Source organism: Mobula birostris, chromosome 4, assembly GCF_030028105.1.
Source record: "Mobula birostris isolate sMobBir1 chromosome 4, sMobBir1.hap1, whole genome shotgun sequence".
In the NCBI taxonomy this organism is placed as follows: Eukaryota; Metazoa; Chordata; class Chondrichthyes; order Myliobatiformes; family Myliobatidae; genus Mobula; species Mobula birostris.
Window position 1 is genome coordinate 162554825 of NC_092373.1, and position 21231 is coordinate 162576055.

At 41.1% G+C, this 21231-nt stretch overlaps 1 long non-coding RNA gene across 1 annotated transcript in view; it reads left to right on the plus strand.

Annotated features, from left to right (window-relative positions):
• The first annotated feature begins 16046 nt into the window (after window positions 1–16046).
• LOC140196063 (uncharacterized) overlaps window positions 16047–21231 on the plus strand; it is a 15767-nt gene continuing 10582 nt past the window's right edge. Inside the window, exon 1 of the long non-coding RNA XR_011885606.1 lies at window positions 16047–16154. This is a non-coding gene — a long non-coding RNA (uncharacterized lncRNA). The remainder of the gene's footprint in view (window positions 16155–21231) is intronic.

Genomic DNA, 21231 nt, shown 5'->3' on the forward strand with positions numbered 1-21231 from the left:
CCATCTGCCACTCCTTTTCCCATTCTCCCAAGCTCTCAAGTCCTTCTGCAGATTCCCGGCTTCTCAACACTAACTTCTCCTCCACCTATCTTGGTATTGTTTGCAAACTTGGCCACAAAGCTATCAATTCTGTCATTCAAATTATTGACATATAATGAGTAAAGAAGTGATCCTAACAACAGCCCTGTGGAACACCACTAGCCACCGGCAGACAACCAGAGTAGGCACCCTTTATTCCCACTCTTTGCCTCCTTCCAGTCAGCTAATCTTCCATCAGTGCTCGTATGTTTCCTGTAATACCATGGGTTCTTATCTTGTTAAGCAGCCTCATGTGTTGCACCTTGTCAAAATCCAAATAAACAACATCTACTGACTTTCCTTTGTCTATCCTGCCTGTTATTTCTTCAAAGAATTCCAACAGGGTTTTCAGGCAAGATTTCCCCTTAAGGAAACCATGCTGGTTCTAGCCTACTTTGTCATGTGCTTCCAAGTACCCTGAAACGGCATCCTTAATAAAGGACTCCAGAATCTTCCCAACCAGTGAAGTTGGGCTAACTGGCCTATAATTTGCTTTCTTCTGCCTCATTCCCTTTTTAAATAATGGATGACATTTATAATTTTCCAGTCCTCCAGAACCATTCCACAATCTAGTTATTCTTTTTTTTTTATTTTTTTTATGCATTTATACAATAGAACTACAGAAAAACAACATCAACAAAATGGAGATTTATACAGTGCAAGACAAACAAGTCCGATATATAATTCATAACAATAAAAAAGCACCCAAAGTAAGATCATGTAAGATATGTATCTACCCCAACCTTCCACTGAAAAAAACCCAGGCCAACCATTTCCTTGTATAAAGAGAGAGAGAAAAAAATAATCCGAGCATTCAACCCCTCAGAGCTGTAAATATATACTGTATAAGAAAAAAGAAAGTATAATGCCGATTACCAAAACTATAATGTAATTCACAACAAAAAACCATAAAACTTGGAGGAAAAAAAGCTGAAAGTAAGGGATTGTAGCATACAAAAAATGGATACACTTACCCTAAAGAGGAGTTATGAAAATATTCAAGAAAAGGTCCCCACACCTTATGAAACTTTATGTCTGAATTAAGAAGTGAATAATGAATCTTTTCAAGGTCTAAACAAGACATAACATCACTAAGCCATTGAGCGTGAGTGTGTGGGGCAGGATCTTTCCACCAAAGAACTAACCGTCTAGCCAAGAGAGAGGAAAAAGATAATGTTCAACGTTTAGTCAGACTCGTGCATATCTACTTCACCGAAGGTGCCAAAAAGAGCAACCAGAGGGTTAGGTTCTAAATGGCAATTAAGAATATGAGATTTTTTTTTCTTTTTGTTTTTTCCAAAATATACTTTATTCAAAAATGAAATTATAGACAATAAACCATTCAATGACTCTCGATCCTATACGATATGAGATAGGGTTGAAAAAAACTTCTCTCCAGAATTTCTCAGGACTAGGATAGGCTCAGTGCATATGGATAAGAGAAGCCCCAGCCCCTTTACACATATCACAAACGGGACTAATGTCAGGGTAAAACCACAATAATTTAGTTTGAGACGTATGAGCCCTGTGTACAACCTTAAACTGCAAAAGGCAGTGGCGGGCACATAAAGAGTTTGAGTTAACTGACTTAAGATTTGAATCCCAAACCGCATCAGATAAGGAGATATCTAGATCATGTTCCCAGGCAGTTCTAATTTTATCGAAGGGGGCACGCCTCAAAATCACTAACTTATCCCGAACAGCAGATATTAAACCTTTACCCAATGGATTGATACAAAGAAACAGATCCAGAACATTTTTCTCAGGCATCTCAGGAAAGTTTGATATTAAAGTGTTAATGAAATGTCTAATTTGAAGGTAGCTAAAGAAATGAGTATTAGGTAGGTTAACCTTTACAGACATTTGTTGAAAAGTTGCAAAACGACTATCTATGAAAAGATCTTCAAAGTGCCTATTACCTTTTCTACAAATTCCTTCTCTTGGGATCCAGCATCAACCTGATTTTCCCAATCTACTTGTATATTGAAATTACCTATGACTAACAGAATTGTCCCACATCCTGGCTAGTGCTTGGAAACCAGTGTATAACTCACATTAGTGTCTTTTTACCCTTGCAATTTCTTAACTCTACCCACAATGATTCTGCATCTTCTCATCCTATGTCACCTCTTTCTAAAGATTTGATTTCATCATTTACCAACAGAGCCACCCCATCCCTCTGCCTACCTGCCTGACCTTATGATACGATGTATATCCTTGAATTTTAAGCTCCCAACTATAATTAGGACTCAGTTAGGACTCAGTGATATTCATTGTACCTGCCAATCTCTGTGTTACACGATTATCTATCATATACAGCATGCATTCAAATATAACACCTTCAGTCCTGTATTAACCATAGAACATTACAGCACAGAAACAGGCCTTTTGGCCCTTCTTGGCTGTGCCGAACCAGTTTACTGCCTAGTCCCACTGACCTGCACCCGGACCATATCCCTCCATACACCTCTCATCCATGTACCTGTCCAACTTTTTCTTAAATGTTAAAAGTGAGCCTGCATTTACCACTTCATCCCTAACCCATGTCCTCTGGTCTTTTTCTCCCCTAGCCTCAGTGGAAAAAGCCTGCTTGCATTTGCTCTATCTATACCTATCATAATTTTATATACCTCTATCAAATCTCCCCTCATTCTTCTACGCTCCAGGGAATAAAGTCCTAACCTATTCAACCTTTCTCTGTAACTGAGTTTCTCAAATCCCGGCAACATCCTTGTAAACCTTCTCTGCACATCTCTCTCTTCTTCTTTATCAGAGTTCCAATATCCCTTGAGAACCAAGGTGGCTTATTTAAATCGGAGCAAGGGGCTGAAGGAGTAAAGGAATCTCGTAGAGATGTCTTTTTTTTATTCTTGCAATTTTGCCCCCATGTTACACTGTCTGTCCTTCCTCACCATCTCATTACACCTCATCTACTTGTATACCAACAGCCCCATCCTCAGCAGGGGCAGCCTGCTAGTGTCGCCATGTTTCCGGTGCTAACATAGCATGCCCAAGACTTACTAATCCTAACCCATACGTCTGGAATGTGGGAGAAAGATGGAGCACCCAGAGGAGATGTACGCATTCACAGGAATGATCATAAATCTCCTCTCAGACAGTGTCAGAATTGAACCCTGATAGCTGATCACTGGTACTATACACTAACCACTATGCTACTGTGCAATCCCACACATATGTCACTACATAAGCAAGAAGCCATGGCTGACAGGTCAGACTGGACATGTTCTCCACTTCGACTAAGGAAATTTCATAAGGATGCATGGTTTCTGGCTATATATATATATAGGGACCCTGGAGAAACTAGCCATAGTCTCAATTAATGCCAGAACAGACTCAAGTGGTTGAACAGCATAGCGCTGATTCTTTTTGCTGGGATTACTTGCTGCAATCTCGGCATCTGATTTATTCAGGTATTGAGAATTCCTGGCTACATTGTTGCTTTGTGTGCCATGACGAGGGAAGAATAGAACCACCCCAGTCTATGCACAATACCGTAGCCCCAAGACTCTACTTGAGATTTAAGAGAGGAAGTATCACCTCCTGCATTTGGAAGCTCCGAGGAACTTAGTTCTGTCTCTGTTTGATCCCTGATCACCTAATTTATTTCTCCCAGAAGTTCTATACTTGGCTTGCTGAGTGTTGCTACAAGAATGTTCATTTTTATTCTACGGCTCCCTGACAGTCATTGCTTCTTATTATTTTCTTTATAAACCTATTTCGGTTCTTTCTTCAGTCAATTAACCTCTTGTAATGTCCCACAAGCTGTCACTGAACACAAAAAAAGAAATATTGTCCAGAAAATGAAAGTGCAGATTAGAGGCATTTCATTGACCCATTGTCTGAATTTATGAAAGGGTTAACAAAATGTAAACAAAATAATCACGTTTCTAATCAGCTCAGTTCTAATGGTTTGTCTAGCAGAGGTGAGATTTACTGGCTGAAAGGAAGACTCAAGTTAAGATCATTTTAGTAGGAGGAGAACTCAGTTTGTACTAAAAATCTTTGAGATTGTCAAGGACAAGTAGAAAGTGAGCATAATCTAACAAACATAAAGACAGACTGTAAAAGGTTCTATAGAAAAATGAAACAGAAAAATTAGTAGTAAATTCTTATAGACTCTTGCAATGAAAATACATTATGGAAAAAGAAAATGGCAGAGATATTAAAAACTATTTTGCATCTTTTCAAAGAACACATAGAAAATCCAGAAGTAATTCTGAAGACATTCCACAAGTACATTAAGAACAAAAGAGTAACCAGGGAAAACAGAGGCAGGCAATGTGTGTGTGAAGCCGGAAGGTATGTGGAGAATGAATGGAAGATTACACCCATAGGATTGGTTGAAGTAGAATATCGAGATTTTTTGCAGAATGTAAGTACCATTTGGGAGGACAAACCTTCTTTCAGGTTTGTACATTTCAATTTTGTTTTATCAGGTCCTCGAAGTAGAGTGATAGTGGCATAAAGTTGTTAAGCATAGAAACAGTCCCTTTGGCCCACCACATCTATGCTAGCCACTATGCTATTTTTCCTTACCCGCATTATTTCCATGCCTTAAAACAAGTTCAGATGAAAAATCTCAACATGAAACATTGACTATCCATTTCCCTCCATAGATACTGCCTGACTCACTGAGTACCTCCGGCAGTATTTCTTTTACTCCATATTCCAGCACCTCTTCGGTTCCTCTCTACGCTTTGCTCACTTAAGTTTCTGCCCAGATGCCTCTTAAGTGGTGTTACTATTCCTGGATCCACACTTCCCCAGCCGCTCATTTCTGATACCAAATATTATTAGTGTAAAAAATTTACCTCTTAGATCCCCTTTAAACACCTTGTCCCTCACCTAAAACTGAAGTTTCAGACATACCTACCATAAGAAACAGACTTTGACTATTTACCCTATCAGTGCCCATACTAAGTTTATATACCTTCAGCATGTCACCTCTCATTTTCTTTTGCTGCTGTCACCATTGTTCGGATATGGCCCAAGTGCAGAGTGAGGGACATTGAAGCAGGTCGATACTTCACAGACTTTAATGCGAATAGTGTCAAAGGGAAAAGAAAACAATAAATGCTAGGCCAAACAGGGCCATTAACTAAAACTCTCAAATGGAAAACAAAGCCTACACTGCGGCTGAAAAGAACAACTAAAAATAAAACGAATACCGCTAGTCTTCAGAGTCAGTTGACTTGACAGTCCAATTTCTCAGGCAAGGCGGAATGCAAGCAGGCAGCGAAGTGTGGCTGTGTCCAAGCCTCGACAAATACTATGACTGAATGAATAGAGTTAAATGCTATCACAATGAAATAATAATTAGCTGACCCATGCATATTTACAACCACAATTGCCGTACCTTCTACGCTGCCAACTCCGTGGCTGTGACAGCTCTAAGAAAGACAGATGCAGTATATCAAATCCTGCAATCCAGGCAATATCCTTGTACAGTTTTGCTACACCCTCTCTAGTTTGATCATATCTTTCCAATAGTGTGGTGACCAGAATTGCACACGATAATCCAAGTGTGGCCTAACCAAATGTTTTGTAACCACAATAGGCCTTCAACCTGAACAGTTCCTATAGCCCCACAGTTGCTTCTTGATCCACTGAGTTTCCCAAGCCAATTATTTGTGTAATAATAGTTTACCCTGCCATTCAGTACTTCCATATTCCTACAGGATTGTGAATGGATCCCTAACTAAATAATTGATGTGTTTTCCCAAAATGATTATATTCAAGAAAAGCATTTTCAGACCTGAATAACTTTTTTCAAAATCATTATCAAACCACATTTTAAAAGCAGGTTTATTTTCCTAAATAATCAAACAAGGAAAATGCTTTTTGTGACACTACCTAAGTGACCTAAATGGTCACAGAGAATTAATATGGACTGATTGTTTTTGTTGGAGCATTCACTTGCATGGATTCATCTGCAGCAGAATCAGTCCCATTTATCATCCAGAATCAAATAAAATGCCTAAAACCTAGAAAAGTTAACTTCTCCTAATAAAACAGGTTCTACCATCAATATTCTCTTAGTCAGACTTCATCTGCTAACAAACAAAACTTTAATGTGCCCCAGACTTTGCATGAGTGACAGAAAAGCAAACAGCACTCAATTTATTTCAGTTTAATCGCCTTCATGTAGTGACAAAGGAAAGAGTCCTGCTGAAGCTGTAAATGCTAATTGAAGGTTACCCATTTCATTCTGCCTTGCTTTCCTGTAATTTCATCCTTCTGTAACACATTTTAAACATGAATGCATCTCATTGTGTAGTAATAAATCAACTGTGTATTTTCTCTTTAATGTTCTTTTGCAAATAAACTGGTTATTGCTGCCTTTGCTGGATGTTTCATAACTATATCACAAAATCAAATATGATTTGAAAAATAAGGATGGCATTCAATACATCAAATCCTCATAATTTTAACAAGGCTGTTCCATTCATAGCTCTTGGTCACTGTCTTCCAAAAATAGAAAAGTGTCTATGGCCCTCTTCACAGTGTTACCCTGGTGCCTGTAAATTCACTTCCAGTTGATAGAACTATACATACTGTATAGTTGTAACCACAAACTTCTTCAATGTTTGAATCCTTGGATCTCAAATCAATAATCATTTAGATCTCCTCTTAACTTCTATAATCCAGAACAAATGTTCCCAGAATCTTCATACTTCCCTCTTAACTATACTTTCCCAATATATACTACCATTATCCTGATTATCCTTTGCTCCACATTCTTCAAGTTACAACTGTGCTTTCTGATTTGGGACTTAATCTTCACGCTTTATTGTATTTTATCATTCACAAATATTGGTCAATTGTGTTTAATATACATCCCTAATTATTCTTGAGAGAGTGCTAGTAAGCCTCTTAGGTCTTTGTGCTGAAGGTGACCTAACCTTTGTTTAGCCAATATCTGTTTTGAACAATAACCAGTGCAGTCCTGAAAAAAACTTGCAAGCACATGTTAAGTTTTTAACCGTATATCATTATCTGAAATAATGAAATGCCCACTTCGCTGCAGCTGCTACTGTGCAATCAAGAATCTCCGGAGAGGAAGGCCCCAGATCCTCGGCTTTGCCTATTGCCTGTTGCCGGGGCTGGGGTCAAAGTCGAAGCGCTCGGCAGAGATGGTGCTCGGTGCTCAGTGTCGGAGAGGTGGCCGGAGGCTCGGAGTTTTCAGACGGACTCGGAGTCGGACCGTGGTCAGATGCTTCCAGGTTGCTGCATCGGCAAGTTTGCGGCGCTGGAAGTTTACCGTCTGCGTGAGATGATAGGACTTTTGAGAGACTTTGAGACTTTTACCGTGCCATGGTCTATTCTTATCAAATTACGGTATTGCTTTGCACTGTTGTAACTATATGTTATAATTATGTGGTTTTTGTCAGTTTTTAAGTCGGTTTGTCATGTGATATCATTCTGGAAAAACATTGTATCATTTCTTAATGCATGCATTACTAAATGACAATAAAAGAGGACTGCGTGTCCTCATAATCTAATCTAATCTAATTATCTGTTAACTATCTCTACATTCTTTTAGCATGCACAATACAGTACTGTATTCATAAAAACATATAGGAGATGGAGGAACTCAGTGAGTCGGGCAGCTTCTACGGAATGAATAGACAGTCGACATTTCAGCTTAAGACCTTTCATGTGGACCAAGCACAAGTTCAAATTCTATCGCACAGAGTAGGTTGGTGGTGGCAGGTACTGGGTTGGCTCTGTTATCCAGGAAGAAACATTCCGGATAGGTACAAATAGGTTTACAAGCACCAAATGTCCGTGGTGAAAGTAAGGAAGTCAAGTTCAAGGAACTAGGAGTTGTTGAAGTGGCGGACAGCATGCGAAGTGTCACGGATTTAGGTGGGAAAGGACTGGTCAGAAAGACAAGGTGGAGTCAAGATACAAGGAGGTGAGTTCAGTAGAATAGTAGCAGACAGAAACAATGGACCTACCTTGCCAAACAATAGGCAGAAACAATAGTCCAGATGAACACAAAATATCAACAGTCCATTTCCCTCCATAGGTGCTCCCTGATCTATGTTCCTTTAGTTTCTTTGTGTGTTTCTCCATATTTCCAGCATCTGTAATCTCTTGTTCATACTTGCTTAGTATATTTTGGACAGCACCTTCCAGGTTTAGTAATATTTCTGACCTAAGAGAGTTAAGTTTAGTGGCTATTAGAATGACTACTGTACTCATTCCTCCCCACACCACCTCTCTTAAGCATTCAAGGAATTTTTGACATTTCAGTAATTTTTCCCATAGGTTTCTTATTCCCATTTCACCAGTTACTTAGATTCCATTTAAGTATTTGAACTGTTGAATGATATTTTACATTGACCAGCGCTATTGCCTGGCAGCCATGGGCTGCCCCGATCTGAAGTATCTGTGGAAGATCAGTGACCGGGTGCAAGTAACTCAGTTCCCAGTTAGTGGGTCTCGCACAGTATCCATAGATATGACTTTGACAGCAAATACAAAATTTCCCAAAGGGAATACTTTCCATTTATTCATGGAATAGAGGCACGTCTAGCAAAGCTGCCAATGTTTCTCATCCCGTGCTGCCTTTGAGAAGACATGTTTAGCAAAAGTGCTCCTGTAATGCTGTTGGATGGGAGCTTGGCGATTTCAGAGAGCAGCTACACTTCAATTCTGGTGTTGCTAGTCTAGAATTGGATTAATGTCAGGCTAACTTAAGGAGATAAACTAGGTGAGATTTTAGAAAATCTTGCACCTTTCAGAATAATGTTATCCTTTAAATTGCTAGGTATATTACAGTTATTATATAGTGAGTTTCTAATATATCCATGCAGCCCTTATCAGTGACAGTATATGATTCAAAGCAGGCTGAAACTGTGTAGAAGAAATTATATGTCACAGACTCAATTGCCTCCATGCAAAGAGAAGAGCCTCCCACTTACACCATTACAGAGCAGAGTCAGTAGTGTAATCCACATTTGGTATTGCATATTACTGAGCACCAATATCTCCTGTTCACTTTCTCTGCAGGTACCTTGTGCTGCTTTTGAAATTTTTGATGGATGGTCAGTGAGGTTCCTTGAATTGCTTTCATTTCACTTGGCACCATGTATGGGACAGATGTGCATAGAGATTCCTGGCACCACATCCCTAACACAGCAACTTCCACACTAAACGACATCTGCCACTTGAGACCAACAGATGAATCTGCCACAATCTATTCATTTTATCTTGGCACACATCATCTGAGCACTTTAAAATGCATTGTTGATGCTCTTCTGAAATAATATAGTCAGTGGTAGAGTCAATATCAGTGTAACATCTATCTGTTTTCCTAAGTGCTCTATATATGAATGTGCTTCCTTAACTGTGGAAAGTGTTAATACATTCACTTCTGACACAAAGTTGTGGGTTTCATCTCCACTTCAAGGGCCTGAGCCTATAGTCCAGGCTGACACTTCAAAGCATTACAGAGGGACGGATACATGATTAAATTTCAAATAAGTCTCGCACCTCAAACGTGGTGTAAAAGATCCAGTGACATTAATTGAAGAAGAAAGGAGATCGTCTATGTCCTGGTCAATATTTATCCCACAGATAGCAGTAATCGCTGCTGAATATATCACCACTTTTCTTCTAGAAATAGAAAGCTAGGAGAATCTCTGCTCCTCTGTCTGACAGAATTTACATCTGTCCGTTTTGCACTGTTCACCTTCAATGGCTCTCTGTACTCTGTCCATATCTCCCCCTCCCCTGCTCTCGCAGCAACTTAAATCTCACTTGTTTTTCACACTAAATCGGTCAATTGGTTTAAAATTGTCACCTGTACTGAGATACAGTGAAAAAAACTACACTGAAATACAGAGAGCAAGGCATAAGATGGATGATGGGAGTCCTTAATGATGGACAGCACCTTTCTGAGACATTGCTCTGTGAAGATGTCCTGGATATTATAGAAGCTCATGCCCATGATATAGCTGACTAAGTTTAAAACTCTCTGCAACTTATTTCAATCCCGTGCAGTAGCCCTCACACTCGCCCCGTACCAGAGAGTGATGCAAACAGCTAGGATACTTTCCACGGTACATATGTAGAAATTTGCAAGTGTCCTTGGTGACAAACAAAATCTTCTCAAACTCCTAATGATCCCTGTTGTGCCTTCTTTGTAGCTGTATCAGTATGATGGGTCTAGGTTAGATCCACAGAGATATTGATGCCCAGGAACTTGAAATTGCTCACTCTTCCCATTCAGATAGAATCATAGAGAAGTACAGCCCAGAAGCAGGCCCTTCAGCCCATCTAGTCCATTTCAAAACCATTTAAATTGCCTAATTGCATCTACCTGCACCTGGACCATAGCGCTCCATATCCCCTCTATCCACGTGCCTATCTAAATTTCTCTTAAACATTGAAATTGAGCTTGCACGCACCACTTGTGCTGGCAGCTAGTTCCACACTCTCACGACCATCTGAGTGAAGAAGTTTCCCTTCATGTTCCCCTTAAACTTTTCATCTTTCACCCTAAACCCATGACCTCTGGTTGCAGTCTCATAGAACCTCAGTGGAAAAAGCCGGCTTGCATTTACCCTATCTATACCCCTCATAATTTTGTATACCTCTATCAAGTCTCGCCTCAGTTTTCTTTGTCCTAATCTATTCAATCTTTCCTTATAACTCAGGTCCTTATATGGTAACCCTTTCATTCCTGGAATCATTCTCGTGAATGTTCTCTGAACCCTCTCCAATATCAGTATATCCTTTTTAAAATAAGGAGCCCAAAACTGCACACAATACTCCAAGTGTGGTCTCACGAGTGCCTCAACATTACATCCCTGCTCTTAGATTTTATACCTCTAGAAATGAATGCCAACATTGCATTCGCCTTCTTCACAACCAACTCAACCTGGAGGTTAACCTTTAGGTTATATTGCACAAGGACTCCCAAGTCCCCTTGCATCTTTGCATTTTGAATTCTCTCCCCATTTAAATAATAGTCTGCCCGTTTATTTCTTCCACCAAAGTTGCATGACCATACACTTTCCAACATTTTATTTCATTTGCCACTTCTTTGCCCATTCCCCTAAACCATCTAAGTCTCTCTGCAGGCTCTCTGTTTCCTCAACACTACCTGCTCCTCCACCAATCTTTGTATCACCGACAAATTTAGACACAAATCCATTAATACCGTAGTCCAAATCATCGACATACATTGTAAAAAGCAGCGGTCCCAACACCAACCCCTGTGGGTCTCCACTGGTTACCAGCAGCCAGCCAGAATAGGATCCCTTTGTTTCCACTCTCTGTTTTCTGCTAATCAGCCAATGCTACACCCACACTAGTAACTTCCCTATAATTCCATGGGCTCTTATCTTGCTATGCAGCCTCATGTGCGGCACCTTGTCAAAGGCCTTCTGAAAATCCAAGTACACCACATCTACTGCATCTCCTTTGTCTACCCTGTTTGTAATTTCCTCAAATAATTGCAGTAGGTTTGTCAGGCAAGATTTTCCTTTCAGGAAACCATGCTAGCTTTGGCCTATCTTGTCATGTGCCTCCAGCTACTCTATAATCTCATCCCTAACTATCGATTCCAACAACTTCCCAACCACTGATATCAGGCTAACATGTCTATAGTTTCCTTTCTGCTGCCTCCTCCCCTTCTTAAATAGTGGAGTAACATTTGCAATTTTCCAGTCATCCGGTACAACGCTAGAATCAATTGATTCTTGAAAGATCGTTGTTAATGCCTCTGCAATCTCTCCAGCTACATCCTTCAGAACCTGAGGGTGCATTCCATCAGGTCCAGGAGATTTATCCACCCTCAGACTATTAAGCTTCCTGAGCACCTTCTCAGTCGTAATTTTCACTGCACTAACTTCACTTCCCTGACACTCTTGAATGTCCAGTATACTGCAGATGTCTTCCACTGTGAAGACTGATGAAAAATACGCATTCAACTCCTCTGCCATCTCTGCATCTCTCATTACAATATCTCCAGTATCATCTTGTATTGGTCCTATATCTACCCTCGACTCTCTTTAACCCTTTATCTACTTAAAAAAGCTTTTCATATCTTTTTTGATATTAGTCACCAGCTTCCTCTCATAATTCATCTTTTCCTTCCGATGACCTTCTTCGTTTCCTTCTGCAAGTTTTTCACAGCTCCCCAATCCTCATAGCTATTCATAGCTTTGGCTTCCTTGCATGATCTCTCTTTTGCTTTTATTTTGGCTCTGACTTTACTTATCAGCCACGGTAGTGTCCTTCTACCCTTTGAAAATTTCTTCTTATTTGTAATATATCTGTCTTGCACTTCCTTCATTTTTTGCAGAAACTCCAGCCATGGCTGCTCTGCTGTCTTTCCTACAAATGTCCCTTTTCAGTCAATTTTGGCCAGTTCCCCTCTCATGCCGTTATAACTTCCTTTATTCCACTGAAATACCGACACATTGGATTTTCTTTTTTCCCTCTCAATTTCAGTGTAAACTCAGTCATATTGTGATCACTGTTCCCTAAGGGTTCCTAAACCTTAAGCTCTCTTATCACCTCTGGATCATTGCATAACACCCAATCCCCTAGTGAGCTCAACAACAAGCTGTTCTAAAAAGCTATCCCTTAGACATTCTACAAATTCTCTCTCTTGAAGTCCAGTACTGACCTAGTTTTCCCAAACCACTTCCATGTTAAAATCCCCAGTGATTATCATGACATTACCTTTCTGACACACATTTTCTATCTCCTGCTGTAATTTGTAATCCACATCCCAGCTGCTGTTTGGAGGCCTGTATACAACTGCCATTAGGGTCCTTTTTCCCTTACCATTTCTTAACTCAACCCATAGAGACTCTACACCTTCCAATCCTATGTCATCCCTTTCCAATGATTTAATATTATTTCTTATACACAGAACCACACCACCCCCTCTGCCTACTAACCTATCTTTTTGATAGGTTTTCCTCCAGGATTTCCCTGTATTTTGCTGCATTCATTTTACCATCTACCTTCAAAAGCCTTCCAGGGCCTGCTGCAGTGAAGCTTCCCACAGCATGATGCAGCCACCACCATGCTTCATGGTGGAGGTGGTATGTTTTTGATGATGTGTGATGTTTGGCTTATGCCAAACATAGTGTTTAGGCTGATGGCTGAATCAGACCATGGAACATTCTTTCAGCTGACTTCAGAGTCTCCCACATGCCTTCTGGCAAATTCTAGCTGAGCTTTCATGTGAGATTCTTTGAACACTGGCTTTCATTTGCCTCTCTCCCACAAAGCTGCAACTGGTGAAGCACCCAGGCAACAGTTGTTGTATGTGCAGTCTCTCCCATCTCAACCACTTCAGCTTATACCTCCTCCAGAATTGTCATAGGTCTCTCGGTGGCCTCCCTCACTAGTCCTCTTCTTACACAGTCACTCAGTTTTTGAGGACGGCCTGCACTAGGCAGATTTACAGCTATGCCATATTGTTTTCATTTCTTGGTGATTGACTTAACCATACTTCAAGGAATATTCAGCGACTTGTATATTTTCTTGTATCCATCTCCAGACATGTGCTTTGCAATAACCTATTCACAGAGCTTCTTGGAGTGTTCTTTAGTCTTCATGGTGTAGTTCTTGCCAGGATACTGACTCAGCAGCAGTTGGACCTTCCAGAGACAGGTGTATTTTTACTATGGTCAATTGAAACACCTTGACTGCACACAGGTCTCCAAAAACAGATCTCCATTTAACTAATTATTTGACTTCTAAAATCAATTGGCTGCTCCACTGATGTTTGGTGTGTTATATTAAAGGGGAGGATGAATATTTATGCAATTATTTTGTGTTTTATATTTGTAATCAATTTAGATTACTTTGTAGAGAGCTGTTTTCACTTTGACACAGAAGAGGCTTTTTCTGTTGATTAGTGTCTTTTGATCTGTGATTCAATGTTGTAAAGCAATAAAACATGAAAATTTCCAAGGGGGGAGGGCTGACAACTTTTTAGAGGTATTGTATCTTTTGGGGCTCCAGCAATTTCTGCACATGCCTCCCACAGGGTTCAAGGGAAAACCTTGTTAGGCCTCAGGGTAGCAAAACACCTCCTCTTCTGTAATCTGTACAGGATCCATGAAGTTGATGCCGCTTTGCCTTACTTCTATAGACCAAAGAATTCATCTAATTCATCAATGAATACTGGTGTGTGTTCCCTTGAAGTCCACAATCAGTTCTTTGGTCTTACTGAGAGAACAGGAGTGAGATATATCATCTAGTTGAGTGCAAGGTTGTTGCTGCGACACACTCAACTAGATGATAGATCTCACTCCTGTATGTCTTCTCATCATCATCTGAAATTCTGCCAACTATAGTTGTATGGTCAGCAAATTTATAGATGGCATTTGAGCTGCGCCGAGCCACACAGTCATTGGTGTAGACAGTAGAGCAGTGGTCAAAGCACACATCCCTGTGGTGTCCACTGTAGAATGTCAGTGAGATGGAGATCCGCACAGATTGTGGTCTTCCGGTTAGGAAGTCGAGAATCCAATTGCAGAGGGAGATACCTAAGCCCAGGTTCTGGAGCTTTTCGATCAGAACTGTAGGAATGATGGTGTTAAACGCTGAGCTATAGTCAATAAACAGTGTCTTGTACCCATGGGTTAAAGAACCAGCAGAAATGGGAAACACCTTGGAGTCCAGTATTGCTATTAACTAATAATATTTATTAGTAACTATGCAAGACAGTAATATAAATGCAGATAAATCAAACAATGATTGTATATAAGTAAGTATATCAGTAAGTGTGGAAATATATGAAAATCAAGCTTCTTCAAGTCTAGGGGTAAATAGATACAGTCTTACGATGATGAGTAAAGTTTAGTTTGTGGTATTGAGTTGGGGGGGGAGAGAGGAGAGGGGACAGAGACAGAGACATATATATATATATATATATATATATAGATAGATAGATAGATTTGAGTCTTCAGGTGAGCTGACACCGTCGATCTTCCCAGTGTCCTCCGAAATCCTTTAGAAGTCACCGACTACAACCACAACAAAAGGGGACCGTTCTTCTGTGGTGGATCTATCAAGCCAGGCGAGGATTGGACACACAAATAACTCCCCACCAGTCACATCTTCTCTACACTGCGAGAGCCACTGATCGATCCTCCAAAACCCACTTTTTCTGTGGGCACAGCAGAGCTCATTCAGTGTCCAAAATCATGTGTCTCAGGTCTATCATCTGACCTTCTATTTATTTCCCCGTACTGAGTACCAACTGTCATTCAAACAGCTCCTCCCTTCTCTGTCTGTAAGAACGTACAAGCAAGCAATGACCTTGTAGAAAGTATAAACAAACTGTAAGCCGTCTTCGTCTCTCTGGCTCTCTTAAAAACAAGATGTCGGTGTTAAATAAATCTCTCTCCCTCTTTTCAAAAGCACAGTTCATAGGGGTAATTCAGGACCCCCTCACAACAGCTCCAGACGGAGATGTTTGAATATTCCAGATAATCCAAGGCCGCATGAAGAGCCAGTGAAATCGCATCTGCCGTAGACCTATAATGGAGTTGGCAAATTGCAGTGGGTCCAGGTCCTTGCTGAGACCTGTGTTCTGTCTGAATCGTTTTGCCTATGATCTGCTGCAAAGAAGTTTTTCGTTGTATCTGTATCTCACGGTACTTTTGTATGACAATAAACCTGACTTCTGTCCTCTCCCTTCAGCCGTCTGGGTTCGAAATCTCTCTAGGTTCCCCGTAATTCTCTCGCCAAACCTCTTCACCTATTCAACTCCCCCGTTGTTTCTTTTTCATCACCCATACACGGCGTTATCTCGGTTTCTGTCACCACAGTCGCTACCTAACCTGATTAACGTTCCCGTCGTTCTCTGTTTTATCTCCCACAGAGGACAGCGGACTGCTTCCGCGTTCTACGGCTCTGCAACACGTTGCCTTGACAATTGCCATGGTGACCGGACGCCAGGCAGAAGGACTGCAGAAGCCGGCCGGGGGTCGCACTGTGGTGGCTGAGAGTGTTGTTTCCTGGGCTGCGGACACAGGCTCGGGTCCGAGCAAACAAGCTACTTTTGAGTACAGGTCATTTTTATTTTGTTAGCAGGAACGGTTTATTTGCAAAGCGCTCGGAGACTCTGCAAAAATCACTTTTCCTGAATTAGTAATAGATATGAAATGCATGCTGAATACTGTTTTATGAGGCTGCACATACACTCGGGAAAAGGTACAAAATGAATGACGAGGAATGATAATTTTTGAACGGTGCTAACCGGGGAGATAAGCACTACCGATTGTTTTGAACAGAAATAATGTATACTTAATCGGGTAACATGGCTAGCTTCACACTTGCGTGTTGATTTCAGGAGATTCTGTCTTCACCAGCGGGATTGGAATTTGTTGTCTCTAATTAATGGTGGTGAGCTACGTTTTGTGTGTGGGGTGGGGGGCTGCAGTCCTTTTGGTGAAGCTTTCCAACAGTTAGGTAACAAATTCAAGGATTTAGAGATAGTGTTTCCAAAGAAGGCAACTTTTTTCCAAGTTAGGATGGAGTGTGACTTGGTGAGGAACTTTCAAGTAATGGCATTTCCCTCTTTCTGCTCCTCAGTGGATTTGGAAAATGCTGTCATTTCTTGAGTGCACGCTGTGACAACTGCCCACCTGTGGTGGAGCAGATTAATACTTATGGTAGATGACAAGGTTCGAATTGGGTGTTGAATTTAATGTAACACAGGAACGGGTCCTTTGGCACATGATTTCTGTGCCAAATCCCATCTGCACGTGTATGATCCATTCCCTTCATTTCTTGCCTATTTGTCTGCCTATCTAAAAGCCCCTTGAATGCCTCTATCACTTCTGCTTCCACTATCCCATCCCCAGCCCCACAGCAGCGTATTCCAGGCACCTACCACTTGCCTTGCACATCTCCTTTAAACTTTCACTCTCTCATCTTAAAGCTATGTGTTTTAATTTTTCACTTTTCTACCCTGATAAAGATTCTGTCTGCCCCATCTGTGCCTCTCATAATTTTATAAACCTCTCAGGACTTCTCTCAGCCTCTAACAATCCAGAGAAAATAATCTAGATTTGTCTAATTGTGCCTTAGAGCTCATACACTAATTAAGGGCAAACCTCTTCTGCACTCTTTCCAAAGACTCCACATCCTTCCTGTTATGGGCAATCAGGGATGACCAGAATTTTGGTTAGACAATGTATGCCCAAAACAAAGTTTAAACAGCTGCAATATGACTTCCTCGCTCTTATGCTCAATGCCTTGACTCTTGAAGGCAAGCATGCCATATGCCCACTTGGGAGTTTAAAACTGCACTCATCCAAGCAAGTGGAGAGTACTCTATCATGCTCCAAACTTGTGCTATGTAGGCAGTGGGAAATCTTTAGTGTACAGGAGCTGAGTTACTCTCTGGGGGGTATCCAGGCTCGGACCTGCTCTTATAAGCTAAATGTTTATCTGCTTGGACTAATCTGGTCATTGGTGACCCCCAGAAATTCACCCCAGTTGCAAACAGTGACATTATGTGATGGAATTTTCCACCGTTTAGTGCATGGATGGAGCTGAACTCTTGTAATATACTGGTGAGTAAAAAGTAAAATTAAAATTGCCATAGATATGTGAAAATTAATGCCAGCTTTCTGTCTGTGATAACAAAAGAATGGGAAAAAGTGAATATCAACCAGGGTAAAGGTGAATATTTTGTCAGGGCATTGTGGAGATATCTAAATTCGCTGAGCCCTACTGAGCAACAAATTAAAAGGAGTATGCTGAATCAGTCACATTTTGTACATTTTTCCCATTTTTTTTTATTTGCTTCAGAGGATCCCAATATTGTACTTTTGCAATATCATTCACGGTCACAGAGTGATGATGGGCCAAGTGGTTTAATTTTGCTCCTTTGTCTTATGATGGTGTGCTGACTGTGGTTATAGAGAAAATACACAATAGGTGAGATAGGCTCTGTTTATCCCATAGAGAGGGTGTGTGTGTATATGTATATATATATTTATTAGGTAGGGAAGGTACGTAGGAGAGAGGAACGGGGCTTGTTTTTCATGGTAAGTTGCTTCCAAAATGTGTAGCGACACTCGCAGGCTGCCCTCAGTGCGTCCTTAGGTGTTTTGGTCGTTAGGGAGGGTTTAAACTAATTTGGCAGGGGGATGGGAACCGGAATGATAGAGCGGAGGAAGGGGAAAACAGAAATAAATCTAAGATAGTGAGCAGTAAGGATGTCAGGAAAGACAGGCAGGTGATGGGGCAAATTTGTACCCATTGGGGTAAGTTGCAGTGCAATCAAAGCGAGAAGTACCAAATACTGGTCTTAAGGTGTTATATTTAAATGCACGCAGCAAAAGGAATAAAGTGGATGATTTTGTCGTACAGCTACAGATTGACAGGTATGATATTGTGGCCATCACTGAGACGTGGCTAAAGGATGCATGTCTCTGGGAGCTGAACGTCCAAGGATACACGGTGTATCGGAAGGATAGGAAGGTAGGCAGAGGGGGAGGCGTGGCTTTATTGGTAAGAAATGATATCAAATCATTAGAAAGAGGTGACATAGGATCAGAAGGTGCAGAATCTTTATGGGTTGAGCTAAGAAATAGCGGGAGTAAAAGGACCCTGATGGCAGTTATTTATAGGCCTCCAAACAGCTGCAGTGATGTGGACTACGAATTACAACAGGAAATAGAAAAGGCTTGTCAGAAGGGCAGTGTTATGATAATTGTGGGGGATTTTAACATGCGAGTGGATTGGGAAAATCAGGTCGGCACTGAATCTCAAGAGAGAGAATTTGTAGAATGTCTGCGAGATGGCTTTTTAGAACAGCTTGTTGTTGAGCCCACTAGGGGATCGGCTATACTGGATTGGGTATTGTGTAATGAACCAGAGGTGATTAGAGAGATTGAGGTGAAGGAACCCTTAGGAGGCAGTGATCATAACATGATTGAGTTCACTGTGAAATTTGAAAAAGAGAAGCTGAAATCTGATGTGTCGGTATTTCAGTGGAGTAAAGGAAATTACAGTGGCATGAGAGAGGAACTGGCCAAAGTTGACTGGAAAGGGACACTGGCGGGAAAGACGGCAGAGCAGCAGTGGCTGGAGTGAGGAAGGTGCAAGTCAGGTATATTCCCAAAAAGAAGAAATTCTCGAATGGAAAAAGGATGCAACCGTGGTTGACAAGAGAAGTCAAAGCCAAAGCTAAAGCAAAGGAGAGGGCATACAAGGAAGCAAAAATTAGTGGGAAGACAGAGGATTGGGAAGTTTTTAAAACCTTACAAAAGGAAACCAAGAAGGTCATTAAGAGGGAAAAGATTAACTATGAAAGGAAGCTAGCAAATAATATCAAAGAGGATACTAAAAGCTTTTTCAAGTATATAAAGAGTGAAAGACAGGTGAGAGTAGATATAGGACCAATAGAAAATGATGCTGGAGAATTTGTAATGGGAGATAAGGAGATGGCAGAGGAACTGAATGAATATTTTGCATCAGTCTTCACTGAGGAAGACATCAGCAGTATACCGGACACTCAAAGGTGGCAGGGAAGGGAAGTGTGTGCAGTCACAATTATGACAGAGAAAATACTCAGGAAGCTGAATAGTCTAAAGGTAGATAAATCTCCTGGACCAGATGGAATGTACCCTCATGTTCTGAAGGAAGTAGCTGTGGAGATTGCGGAGGCATTAGCGATGATCTTTCAAAAGTTGATGGATTCTGGCATGGTTCCAGAGGACTGGAATATTGCAAATGTCACTTCCACTATTTAAGAAGGGGGCAAGGAAGCAAAAAGAAAATTATAGACCTGTTACCTTGACATCGGTGGTTGGGAAGTTGTTGGAGTCGATTGTCAAGGATGAGGTTACGAAGTACCTGGAGCCATATGACAAGATAGGCAGAACTCAGCATGGTTTCCTTAAAGGAAAATCCCGCCTGACAAACCTATTACAATTTTTTGAGGAAATTACAAGTAGGCTAGACAAGGGAGGTGCAGTTGATGTTGTATATTTGGATTTTCAGAAGGCCTTTGACAAGGTGCCGCACATGAGGCTACTTAACAAGATAAGAGCCCATGGAATTATGGGAAAGTTACATACGTGGATAGGGCGTTGGCTGATTGGCAGGAAACAAAGTGGGAAGAAAAGGATCCTATTCTGGTTGGCTGCTGGTTACCAGTGGTGTTCCACAGGGGTCTGTGTTGGGGCTGCTTCTTTTTATGTTGTACATCAACGATTATGGAATAGATGGCTTTGTGGCTAAGTTTGCTGATGATACGAAGATTGGTAGAGAGGCCGGTAGAGACTTGGGTAGATTGGAAGAATAGGTGAAGAAGTGGCAAATGAAATACAATGTTGGAAAGTGTATGGTTGTGCACTTTGGCAGAAGAAATAAACGGGCAGACTATTATTTAAATGGGGTAGAGAATTCAAAGTTCTAAGATGCAATGGGACTTGGGAGTCTTCATGCAGGATACCCTCAAGGTTAACCTCCAGGTTGAGTCGGTGGTCAAGAAAGTGAATGCATTGTTGGCATTCATTTCTACTGGAATAGAGTATAGGAGCAGGGATGTGATGTTGAGGCTCTATAAGGCGCTGGTGAGACCTCCCTTGGAGTACTGTGGGCAGTTTTGGTCTCCTTATTTACGAAAGGATGTGCTGACATTGGAGAGGGTACAGAGTAGATTCACTAGAATGATTCTGGGAATGAGAGGGTTAACATATGAGGACCGTTTGTCCACTCTTGGACTGTATTCCTTGGAGTTTAGAAGAATGAGGGGAGACCTCAGAAACATTTCGAATGTTGAAAGGCATGGACAGAGTGGATGTGGCAAAGATGTTTCCCATGATGGGGGAGTCTAGTACGAGAGGGCATGACTTGAGGATTGAAGGGCGCCCATTCAGAACAGAGATGCGAAGAATTTTTTTTTCCCACCAGAGGGTGGTAAATCTATGGAATTTGTTGCCACGGGCAGCAGTGGAGGCCAAGTCATTGAGTGTATTTAAGGCAGAGATTGATAGGCATCAAAGGTTATGGTGAGAAGGCAGGGGAGTGGGCCTAAATGGGAGAATGGATCAGCTCATGATAAAATGGCAGAGCAGACTCGATGGGCCGAATGGCCTACTTCTACTCCTTTGTCTTATGGTCTAAATG